The sequence below is a fragment of the Pollicipes pollicipes genome, unplaced genomic scaffold, assembly GCF_011947565.3.
Source record: "Pollicipes pollicipes isolate AB1234 unplaced genomic scaffold, Ppol_2.1 Scaffold_3447;HRSCAF=4054_pilon_pilon_pilon, whole genome shotgun sequence".
Lineage (NCBI taxonomy): Eukaryota > Metazoa > Arthropoda > Thecostraca > Pollicipedomorpha > Pollicipedidae > Pollicipes > Pollicipes pollicipes.
In genome coordinates this window covers 23,115,754-23,127,963 of record NW_023596297.1, presented here as the reverse complement: position 1 = coordinate 23,127,963, position 12,210 = coordinate 23,115,754, and positions in this window count along the sequence as shown.

Here is a 12,210-nt window from a genome sequence, read left to right as displayed (position 1 = left end):
TTCAGCACTAATGGGACCTCTTGTTTCTCTCCGGGAACGGGCTCCCCTTGAGAACAACGCTACGCAACATATCATTGTTCCCGGTTGAGGGCTGGAGGGTCATTCTGTCCCATGGCGGTGCGTCTTTCGGTCGCCATTATGGCGACACGGTTGGGGGGGGGGGGCGGGGGGGGGGGGGGGTCCGTGGCTGATCCGGAGGCCATTAGAGGGAAACATGTCACATTAGTCCACTCCCTGATGCAGGAGGCCTTCTTGCCCGCGCAGTTGACCCTTGATCAACACAAGAACCCTCACTGACGCAACAACATCTCTGAGCGCCGCAGGTGGTCAAATATATGGCACACAGACTCCAGTTCGGCTTAACGGGCCCATGCTGGGATTAGGTTGGAGGGCTACTGTTCGGTGCTGGGGGCCCTGACTGATACAGGACCCTTCCATTGCCTCAATGTGAACACTGATCACAAGTTCTCATGTGTCCTTCCATGGCCAGAAGGCCCCGACCGACGCAAGAAATCCGCTGTCATCGAGTGTTCCGTCCACGTCCCTGTTCAGCAAGCCTTCCTCTGACCGACTGAAGACTCCTCGTTGACATAGAATACCCCATTAGCCACTGTGGGCCCTGAATGATACAGGAATTCCCACCAATGTAAATCGCGGTCCCTGCCTTGTCCCTGCTTGGGAAATGGGCCTCCAGAGATGAAACGCGCATTTGAGACTACGTCCCAATGGGCAGAGGTCCTTAATGTGACCTACTCCCAGCCCTTTGAACCTTTCAGCCTTCCAATCGGGTCCTTGGTCTTTGGTCCCGAGAGACCCTCCGGCCCCTCTTCGGGTCCCTCAAAAACCGCTCAGATTCGGGGTCACTTGCCGCCAGAGGACCCCTGTTAGGCACTGTGGCCCCCTTCCGGCACAGGAGCACCTCATTGTGTCAGGGACCCCGCGCATTGCAAATCGCGGGCCCCGGCCTCGTACCGGCTTGGAAAACGGGTCTCAAGGGCCCGGACGGACTTACAGCCGACTGTTCGTTGTCCGTGATCTCTGGCCGACTCAGACACCTACATTGTCTCGAGGGTTTCTCAAATAGTGCAAGAGGACATCTGACTGATAGTTCATATCACAAACCTATGGGGCCGCGATTCTTTATGTGACCTACCGCCAGTACTTCGGGCCCTTATGCCCTCCAACCGGGCCATTTGTCGCCGATTCCGGGGCCACCCAGGACCCTCTTCGAGCCTCATCGAGCACTTACCTTGATTGGCTCGGGGCCCCTTGCGAGCACAGGACCCTCTGCTAGGCTCTGCAGGCCCGTGACCGATGCAGGGGCTCCGACCAGTGTAAATCCCTGGCCCCGGCTTCATAGCTGATTGGGAAGTGGGCCTGCAGGTCCATGCCGACACGGTGCCGACTATGCGGTACTGATGACGCCTGACCGACATATAGGCCCATATCGACTCAGGGTGTTCTCCATCAGCGCAAAGGGCCCTCTGACTGTGATTTGAGGGTCCGTTCCCGCGGGCAGGGGCAGATGAATAAGACTCCGCCCTTTGTACCCTTAGACCCTCCAACCGGGCCCTCGATCATTGGACTCGGTGGGCCCTCTAGGCTCTCCGGACCTCATCGAACATCATCTTCGGCCGACTCGGGGCCCCTTGCCAACACAGAGCAAGGCACCACAGGGCGCTGACATACGCCGCAGTCCCGAGCAATGCAAAGCGCTGGCTCCAGCTTTTTTTCTTTCCTGGGAAATGGGCCTTCACGCCCATGCTGCCACGGAGCCGACTGCGCGTTGCTGGTGGTGTCCGACCGAGACACATGCCATTATCAACTCAGGGGTCCCTCATCAGCGCACAGGACCCTCTGTCTGGCATCTAAATAGGTTAATCTGGACCGTTATTTAACCACAGGGAGCAGCCACCCTCCACTTATACACGCACGTACGCTAGTTCCACAGGTGCTGAATCCCAGGCAGAGCAGTCACCGCTGACTGCTTCGTTGGTCGCGGTCAGTACAAGCTGTAACAATTGCGCAAGCTCGATTTGGTTATGCACAAAAACGTGTCCAGCGCGAGTGCACCCAGCCATGCGAGTTAATGAATGCTCGGACATCGGTACAAAAAGGAGCATGACGTAACGGCGAACCTTGCCCGATCAAACATTGCGTAATGCATGTTTATGACAAGCGAACGCCATTATATAAGTGGCCACGCGCATAGTGAGCGGCCTACTTAGCAGTGGCAACTCGGCGGAGAAGTACGCTCAACGAGTTCGCAACATGAAGGTATGCTTTGACAGGGCATCTTTGCAAATGCTGCCGCCTCACATCCAACGAACTATTACATTGATAAATCATTTATGTAAATCACTGCAGAATGTGTTGTCAAGGGAGTATGCCACGCTGTTTTGTATATGTCACTTATTGTTAGATCAGATGCGCGCGATTTATTGGTAATGCCAATTTTCTCGAAAGCCTTCTGAATATCCCAGAATTTCTATTTGAAGCAGCCGCCCTCGCAGGGAAAATCCCACTGGACCACTGCTCACCACTTTGAAAGTAAGATTTTTAATTTGCCATGCTTTTCCATAGGGTGTCTTCTGTGGGCTTTGCAAAACGCAAACTTGTAAAATGCCTGTGTCATAAATGATATGAAAACCTGAAACACTACGTTTCCCCCCAAAATAGATGCAAACATGGGGCTATTATCCTGCGAATTCAACGAAACGATAAACTATGGTTTTGATTTCTCCCCAATGGCGCTTAGCACAATGTCTCGTTTCGAAGCACACTTTGGCTTTGGAAAACGGAGTGTCACATCGGCAAAAGTGGCGCACTCTGTCGTCCAATGGTAATACCCCGTATGCTAATTTTTCGGCCGTTTTGCGTTTTTTATGTCTTCTGATTCGTCTACTCACGCTGAATTTGTTGATGACAACCATCAGTTCAAATTTTCACAACCTTTTGGCACATTCTTTTAGTTAAAAGCTTGTACAAATTTCAACTGTTGGTTTAAATATATGAATTTAGCACGAGAAGACGAATCAGATAATACACAAAAAAAACGCAAAATGGCCAGAAATGAAAACATGAGGTTTTACCTTTGGACGGCAGCCGGAACTGGTTCAAGCTTAAAGGGTAGTGTACCACCTTGACGGCATATTACGTCAAAAGCATGCTTATTGAAACCTCAAGTCGAGTTATATTTACTAATGGCCAATGACTTGTGCCACTGCGGAACCTCAAGACGTAATAAGGATATTAATGCTAGATACTTTCCGGTACAAATTACGCTATCAACGCTCTGTAACAGCACTACGCATTTTCACCTGCAGTCGCGATCAACGCCGTCGTCACAACCGAGGTGCCACACCTCCACTGGCGCAAACAAAAAAGTTTGCGACTGGTCCAGCGGGCGACATGGACTTGCCAGCGAGAAGTGCATTGGCTGAAGTTTGAACCAGGCAGTCAGTATGGGCCATGTGGTACTTCCATGCCCAAAGCTAAAGCGGGCCTCGAAATGAGCCACCGTGGCATAAGGGCACATGCCAAGAGCCCCCACGCCAAATGCCATGTTAAAACGTTAAGTTGAATTCGCGGGATTATGGCTTCATGTTCGCTTGTTTTTGTTTTGTCTTAACAGAATGTTTGAAGCTTCCTGTAGCATTTCCTATGCAAACATTTTGACGGATTGGTGTGCTACAAATATTACAGAACACTTGTGCTGGAAAAAGCAAGGCAACGCAATGCATTATTCTCATAGTGGTGAACAGGGAGTCTAATGATAATTTTCTGGCAGGAAGGGCTACTTCAAATAAAAATACTGAGCTTTCCAGGATTTGGGGAAGACTGATCCTTTGCTACCCCTGCGCCAGCCACAAACGTTAATTTGAACCGTCGCCCTTCATACCAGAATAGAAACCTTTTTAAGGCTACAGGCCTGTAATATGTTTATCAAAGCAGCCCAAAAGTGATCCATTTAGTTCGTAACAGCTGACAACGGCTCTCAGCAGATTCTGCACGTCGTCATGACAACGGCGGTTGCGACAACGATGGTTGTCGTGGACTCCAGCTACACTCTGGAGCTGCCAAGAAAGAAAGAAGTGCAGAGCTTTGAAAAACATTGGCAGTGTGCTTTTGACCGGAATATGACTAAAATGAATCTCATTATCATATTTTGATGGTGCTTCAGACGCCATAAACAGTGCTATTATTAGACTAAATGGTCCTGACGTTTCACCTGAGTAAGTTCTTGAAATATGTCCCAAAGGTGGGATACTCCCTTCACGCAGTTGGCTTTTTCAATTTGCATGCCAAGAGGAACCAACCCGGGGATGTGTCAACGTGGTGCCGTTTGACGAACGAGCATTACTGCCCGTTAATCTCGACTGTAGAAGACATAATGTCAACCAGGGTGTTATGATAAACACACTGGCTGCAACCGTCCGTGACCTGACCGTGTTTAACATGGGGCTGCGCCTCTGGTCGCAGCTGGCGATTCTGCTCTGTCTGGTGGCTTTGGCCGCCGCAGATGGAGGCTCCCACGGCCCCGGTACAAGCTACGGAGGCCTCCTCGGCCTTTCCAGAAGTTCCCACGGCTACGGTCCATACAGCGGAAGCCGTGGCTTTGTAGGCCCGCACTCCGGTGTCAGCAACCGCTGCCCCTACGGTGCTCCCCGCATCCCAGGCTACGACCGGTGCCCCTGCGGTCGTTACAGAGCTGTGCAGGCCTATAAGAGCCTCAGAGGGGCCATCGGACACTGCCCTCACAAATTTCATTAATGATGTGCTTACCTACTCACGAACCTTACCACGTCTACCCAGTACGTTAATTCGGGTTCGATAACAGCATGAACGCTACCTGGAATGTCACTGAGTCCTCTATACCAATACCGCTTATCTGCCTGATTAGTAATGGTGTTGTGCGACATGAATAGTGTTTATGTCCATTTATTGTTCGATTGTTTCAAATAAATGCAATAGGTGACCTGTTTGCAATAATGTGTCTCTGTTTCTCCATACTGTCAGTGATGCCAGCTGAAATGTGTCACAATGAGAAAATAGCATATATATATATATATATATATATATATATATATATATACATATATATATAATACATGCATATATGATACATGTAAAAATATATACATAACAGCCAACTTGCTGTTGGGCATTCTTTGATTGATTGATTGGGGATTCCCCAACAGCCAACACTTATGTCCTGTGATTAAATTTGAAAATAATCGGCATTAAATGCCTATTTACCGTAAAACACTGGTTAAACGTTTTCAAGCAAACACTGGCATACGTTATGAGAGAACTCCGCGTTTCGAGGCAGCCCTAATGGTCACGAGGAAACAATTATTCTTTCATTACTTTATTTTCAATATCAAAACGTAAAACTCAGGATGCCGAAGAACTAGACGCTCAGGAGTTTTCTTTACTATATGAGATAAACTGCTTTATAGTCTCGCCCTGTTGCCAAATCGAGTAAACAGATGATGTCTGGCGATATAACGGTAATAAAACCGTTGTCCCAAAGTCTCAGTCATTTCGCTGAGGGAGTAGAAGTTAGTAAGAGACCTGCAATGGGACTCTACAACATAGTTGTATGCAAACGGACCGTGATATTACTGACAGCGTTCCTAACATCTGCAAACCTGTTTTTGTTTACGCTGAACCGAAAATTCATTCAGAAGACAGAGTATTGCCATTTTTTGATATCACTGATCCCGGAGCCAGGACCACTTCCTTAATACCGACCATTGCGATTGCTCCGAATTCTTCAAGGTTTGACCCAGCGTTAGAAGCAAATGAAATGTGCAAATACGCAATGGGATGGCTATTAAGCTCCATGCTCAGCATTGTTCTAGGCGTCTGGTGGTTCGATGAAAATGCCGAGTTGGAAGCCTGTGACTGGGATCGGCACCGGCAACTTACCACGTATTGCTCGATTGCGGACATCGCTTGATTTTGTGCGCGTTCATATCTGTGCGCGTAGTGCGTTTGGAGAACTTACATCCGCACTACGGTATATCTAGCCCTTTTAAAGTCATTCACTGCACCAACATTGACGATGTGAACAAGGAGTGTCATTTCCATCTGTCGTTTCGTGTCGCCTCCTACCAACGTGCGTAAGATATTGGCGACGGTCTATTCCCCAAGCAGTCGACACAAAACAAAGTCGCCACCAAAAACAGGAAACAACCGTTTAAAGCCCCAGCAAGCAGAAAGTGAAGCGCAGCCCTATGCCAGATTCGCATGCGTGCACCATTGGTTTAGACGAGTTCAGGGTATATCCATTAAAAGCATGATAATATATGGTATGCTCGCTTTGGACGAGGCGACAATCAGTCGTGTAAGACCGGTCTTCCACATGGTGGTGATGGCAGTAAAATAATCCTCATCTTATAGGAGCTAAGAAGCATGCCGGCTGTTGAAAGAAGCAAAGCGGGAGCACGTCACGCGGACAGACTGATGGTTGGTCACAGAGTCAAAATTTCCGAAATTCATTTCTTCAGTTCAGCATCGCGCCGGATGGCGGTCAACTGACCATCTATGGTTTTCGGGGAGGACAAACCCGGCCGACAGGTTACGATGTGGGGGTCCGGGGCAGGGGTGAAAAAATTGTTTTTTCCATCGTCGACGAAATATGGAAAAGTATATATTGTCTGCTGGAGTCAAATCTCTCAGAAATCATTAACATAACTAAATGCGAAAAACTAAAACAAAAAAACATAACAAAGAAGGCAGCCATGGTAGGTATTTCACTTGCGCGTTTTTTCTATTAAAGGTAGGAACAAATAAATATTTACAGCTCCGTGAACTGGTGCTAGAAAGTGATGGTGGAGCTGGAAGAGATGCAGGTACAGGTTTGGTTTTTAGGTACTTTTACTTGATGGCTTATATGGTGTCCACGTCAACACATAATAGCACAATACAATGTCCACAATACAATGTGCAGGAGGCGTCCACAACACAAGCACAATGTAAAGTCCACAGCTGTTGATCTGTTCGGAGAACAATATCACACTTTATGATAAGCAAAAAGACCATATCTACGCCCCAGTCTTGTCTGTAACAGTGGCCTCAGAGGGCAGACACTACCGGAATACGTAATTATGTTTTAAATTAAATTAACTGCAACAAACAGGCATTTAATGACTGCATGGAAAAAACTGCTGGCGCTTTTCATTCTAAGAACGGCTAAGTAAACTTTCTCTACGCAGACAGAACTCAGAGGCTTTTTCGTATTTTTGACGTTCATATATTGAGGGCCCCTGAATGTTGAGTGTAGACTGAAATGGTTTCAAATATTAGCATAGATATGGCCAACCCATCTTTATGTGGGAATGCTAATGTTCAGTCAGAATCAATTGGTCACAAAATGATGAACCACAGTTTTGAACAGGCGCGCTTGCAAGTCTTGAAACTAAAACCCCGGAACCCGGCGTTGTGGTCTCCGAAGGCCGCGCGTCGTTGCCTGAACGCGGTTAACACTAGGACGACGGTCATCGGGTGGGACAAAAATGGTGTAGCATCTGAGAAGTATGTACTGAGAGTTTGACGAAATAAATTCTCGCGTGTAAAAGGCAGCCATGGTGGACATTTCACTGTTATGGTTTTTACCTTGATAAGAGGAGAACATTGGCATTTACGGCACCGCAAACTGTTATCTTTCGCAGGTACAAATAGCTTTTTAAGGACTTTCAGAATCATTGTTTTCTGTCCCATTGTTCTCGCGCGCCGGTGCCCGCCGCCTGCCGTTACCTGTAGCAACTAACGTACGATTTTACGTAAACGGTAATCGCGGACATCGCTGTTCTGGTCGCTGAGGTTACAAGCGAGCAGCCCGAAACATTTTATGTAATTTGTTTTACAAGTGATTTTGCAATGTGATTCTGCAGAAGGATGGATGCTGTCAGGCAAACGTGGTCTAGCCTTGTTTCATTTTTGACCCCATTCCGATCCACTGTTTTGAAGACTAGTGAGACCCCTCACCTTCATCCGAGCAAGGACCCGCGAGAAAAAAAAAACAGGGACGTGTTATTGTTCCCGGCCAAGGGTTGAAAGGCCTTTACGTCCCAGCGCGTGAGGGGCCTTTACGCCCACCGGCTGACATTCTGTCGACACGCGGGTGGGCCCCTGGCTGAGCTGGAGGCCCTTAGGAAGATGCATCATACAATGGTGCCCTCCCCCCCCCCCCCCCCTCTTGACACGGGAAGCACTCCCTCACTCTGGCCGTACTCTGACACGCTGATCTGGGCAGTTGACCCAAGTCAGACGCAGTAGCCCTCGATAACGCATCAAGATCACTTATCGCCGCAGGTGGTTTAGTGATCGGTACAAGTACTTCTGGTCGGCTTAACGGGTCCGTGGCTGAAACGGGGTGAAGGCCCCCGTTCCCTCCTGGGCCCTGACTGACAGAGGGCTCTTGCATGGTCTCATGGTGGTCTCGTATCATAGGCTCTCACATCTCCTTCCATTGTCAGATAACCCTCAAACCTGTGCTGGGTTCACACAATTTGTTCTGAGGAACCAGCACCTGGTTCAGAGCTAATAAGGAGCTAGCAACCAGGCATGATGTCAAAGATCCGGTTTCCAGCAAAAACCACAGATTCGGTCTGGAACATACAGGCGTCTTTAATGCAGATTCAAATTCCAAGATTTGATTCCAAGATGCAGCTCATGATTAAGCTGAGATCTACCGAGAACGAAGACCTGGTTTAGATTGACGCCAAGCAGGCAGGAGGAACCAGAATTTGGATCTGATCTTTTTGACATTCTTGACTTTCAAGGTCCAGCAAGGCATTCCTCAGTCGCACAGTTTTTTTCAATATAATCTGGGAAATTGGGCGGAAAAATGACTAGTCACACTTTGTTAAGAAGTACCTACGCAAACTTTCTTCTTAAAGTTCGGAATTCTGGGACCGCACAAGTGAATAGGAAACGACACGCTGGTGTTGGTCACAGTTTATGAAGATATGGAAACTGGGTCCATTTATAGCTTCAGAAGATATCCCAACTTTCAGTTCTTTGCTGCAACCATGTCCCCTTGAGATCTTACCTAGATCTGCGATAGCTTGCAAGATGGAACATTGGGAGCGAATGTCTGCGGACATGGAAAATTGATTTTCCGCCACAATAAGCTCAGACTGACCGACGACATGGCTTCTTTGCGTCACGATGGGCTTGTAAAAATGTCCTGTTTTTTACGCAGTGCTTTTTTCCTTCAAATCCAGTAATTCTCCGACAGCTCCAAACACGGAAGACCAAAATATTTCACGACTTCATGTTGGCAAGAGACCAGAAGCCAAGGTACTAAAACGCATACAATAATGACGGTATTAGACCTACCCACTTATGATGTATCGACTTGCTTATGATGTGTAGCTTCAAGTTAGTACGAGAGCAGAACTATGCAGGTTGTCTTGGGTGACTTGTGTGACTTTGAGGTTTTCTCTTCGGCCTCCTTTGAGGCCTCGAGTCAGGGGTTTGTAGTCGTGAAAACAATAAAGATAATCAATATGCAAGGTTTAATGTTATCAAAGGAATCAATGAGAACCGAGAATCAGGTCAACATATTCAGGCCGGTTGTCTACTGGAGAACCGATTTGAAGCAGCAGGTATGCTTGTTTGCTGCTTGGTTGCTCCTTGATGCTTGTGCCCATACATTCAAATACGAGTATTGCCTTCAAGTCAAGGAATACAGCCAGGTACCAGGTAACCACCTCTGTAACCACTGAAAACCTATTGAAAGAGATGCAGTCAAGATATGAAAGCATGTTTGTCGCGTTTGCTCAAGACATGTCATCGAACCTTTTTTGGAAAGTTTCGAATAGGTAGGTACGGAAAAACTGGCAGCATATCTGCCCGTCCAAGCGCTATCTTGGTTACAAGCAAGAAAACTGCATTTCAATCAAAATATACGTCGTTGCGTGTTTTGTTGTAAACCTCTGCAAATCATTTCTGGCCCAAAATCGCTAAAAAATGTCGTGTCATTAAAAAGTAAACGCTGACAACTTACTCAAAGGTTTTGAAGCGTTTCACACCATAATCCCTCGTAAAAACGCTTATTATGTATTGTTTAGCAATTCTCTTGTGCCTTTTGTTCTTACAATTCTAATAGCTTTGCTTTTTGTGCAACAGGATATCTTTTAAATTCGTGGTAGTGATAAATATGTCAATAATTGTCTCAGTCCTCCCGATCATTCTTGGAGGCGACGCGTTTCCACAAATGTTCTGTTTATCACTGGTAAGGACCTCGAGGGTAACAACCAGTGGCACATCTCCGTCTTTAGTCTGGTTCCTATCAGATTTAGCACATATGTACCCTCTGTGATTATTATCGATTCCCTTCATATTATGTTTCACTGTTTTTCTGTTTCTGTTTCTGTTTTAGGGTGACTTCTGAAAACGCTCTTGCACAGGTCCGTAGCTTATCATGTCAAGCCCGTTGACAAAAATGGGCACTTAGTGCGAGCTATTTGGTGACAAAAGTGTGAAATGGAAACACATTATCGAACCCAACTCAGTCCGACGACACTCAGAGCCTACTGCTGACCTCTGCTCACGAACGCTCGCAGGGTTAGCTTGTGTAGGTCATGTGTCGGAACATTGACCTTTGCTTAGAAGCAATTTGAGTCACCAAGTGCCTTATCAGATTTGTAACTTGACATAGTTTCGAACGGTCGCTTCGTCATCGTGGAGTACATGGCTTTGTGGTGTAGAGTGACTTACGTTGCAAGACGTAAGGTAGCACGCTCACATGAATACTCAAAACGTGAGCACTGAATACGACTTGCTCCATTGCTGTACTAAAGGTGGCAGAAATATAAAGGACAAGCGATCCCCGATGAACCTCGATGACCGACTGCAAATCTCCGAGACGTACTTAACGAAACGTCAGATTTAAAAAAAGTGAATCCTTCATGTCACGTTGAAATGCATCATACGAAAATGATGCACGGCCCTCGTTGACACCCGATGCCTGACCAATCATGACCGATATTTCAAATAGGTTTAATCACGCCACAAGTTAATAGCAGGAAACACCCACGATGCAGCTTCTTTATGACTCTATGTCAGTTCAACAGGTGTTGAACCTCAGGCAGAGCAAAGTCACTACTGAAAGGTCTGTTGATCAAAGCCGATATAAGCGTCACCATTACGCAAGCTCATGCGGGTTACGTGTCCACCATTAGTGCAAGCGGGTTCAGAAATGCCTGCAAATCGCTGCAAATGGACACGACTAACCGTGCCAGACGAAATGTTAGGTAACACATGGTTCCCATAAGCAAAGAATTTCCCGAACCGGTATATAAGTGGCCAGGTGCAGAGTGTGAGCAAGTTACTTAGCAGTGACAGCTCGGCGAAGAGGCACGCACACCCAACGAGTTCGCAACATGAAGGTACGCTTTGATAGAACATCGTTGCAATTGCTGCCGCTCCGTATCCAGCGTGTTATTACATTTAATAAGTGCTGTTAAATCGCGAGAGAATGCGTAAGGTTGTCACTTTTCAATTTCACGTGGTGCTGTCTGATAATCAAGTGTTACTGCCCGTTGGTCCTGACTTCAGAAGACATGCTGTCAACCGAGGAACTATGGTGAACACACTGGCTGTAACCGTTCGTGACCTGACCGCGTTTAACATGGAGCTGCACTTCTGATTGCAGCTTACGATCCTGCTCTGCCTGGTGGCGTTGGCCGCCGCAGATGGAGGCTGGCAAGGAAAGCATAATGCAGCCTACGGAGGTCTGTTCGGTCTTTCCAGAAGATACAACAACTACGGTCCTTATCGCGGAAGCTATGGCTATTCAAACTCGTACTCCGGTGTCGGAAGCCGGTGCCCGTACGGTGGTCCCCGCATTGGTGGTTACAACTATTGCCCCTGCGGTGGTTACAAAGCTGTGGGAGCCTATTACAGCCTCAGGGGTGCCATCGGACGCTGCCCTCGCAAACATTACTGATGATATGCCTACCTACTTACGGGCATGACGTCTACCCAGTTCGCTAATTCGGATTCGACATCGGCATGAACATTTCCAGGAGTGTCACTGAGTTCTCTTTTTCAATACCAAAACCCTGCCTGATCAGCAGTGGTGTCAAGCGACATGAATATTCCTGTTGTCCATGTATTGTGCGACTGCTTCAAATAAACGCAACAGGTGATCTGCATAGCAACTATGTGTGTTTATAGCTCAATGCTATTAGG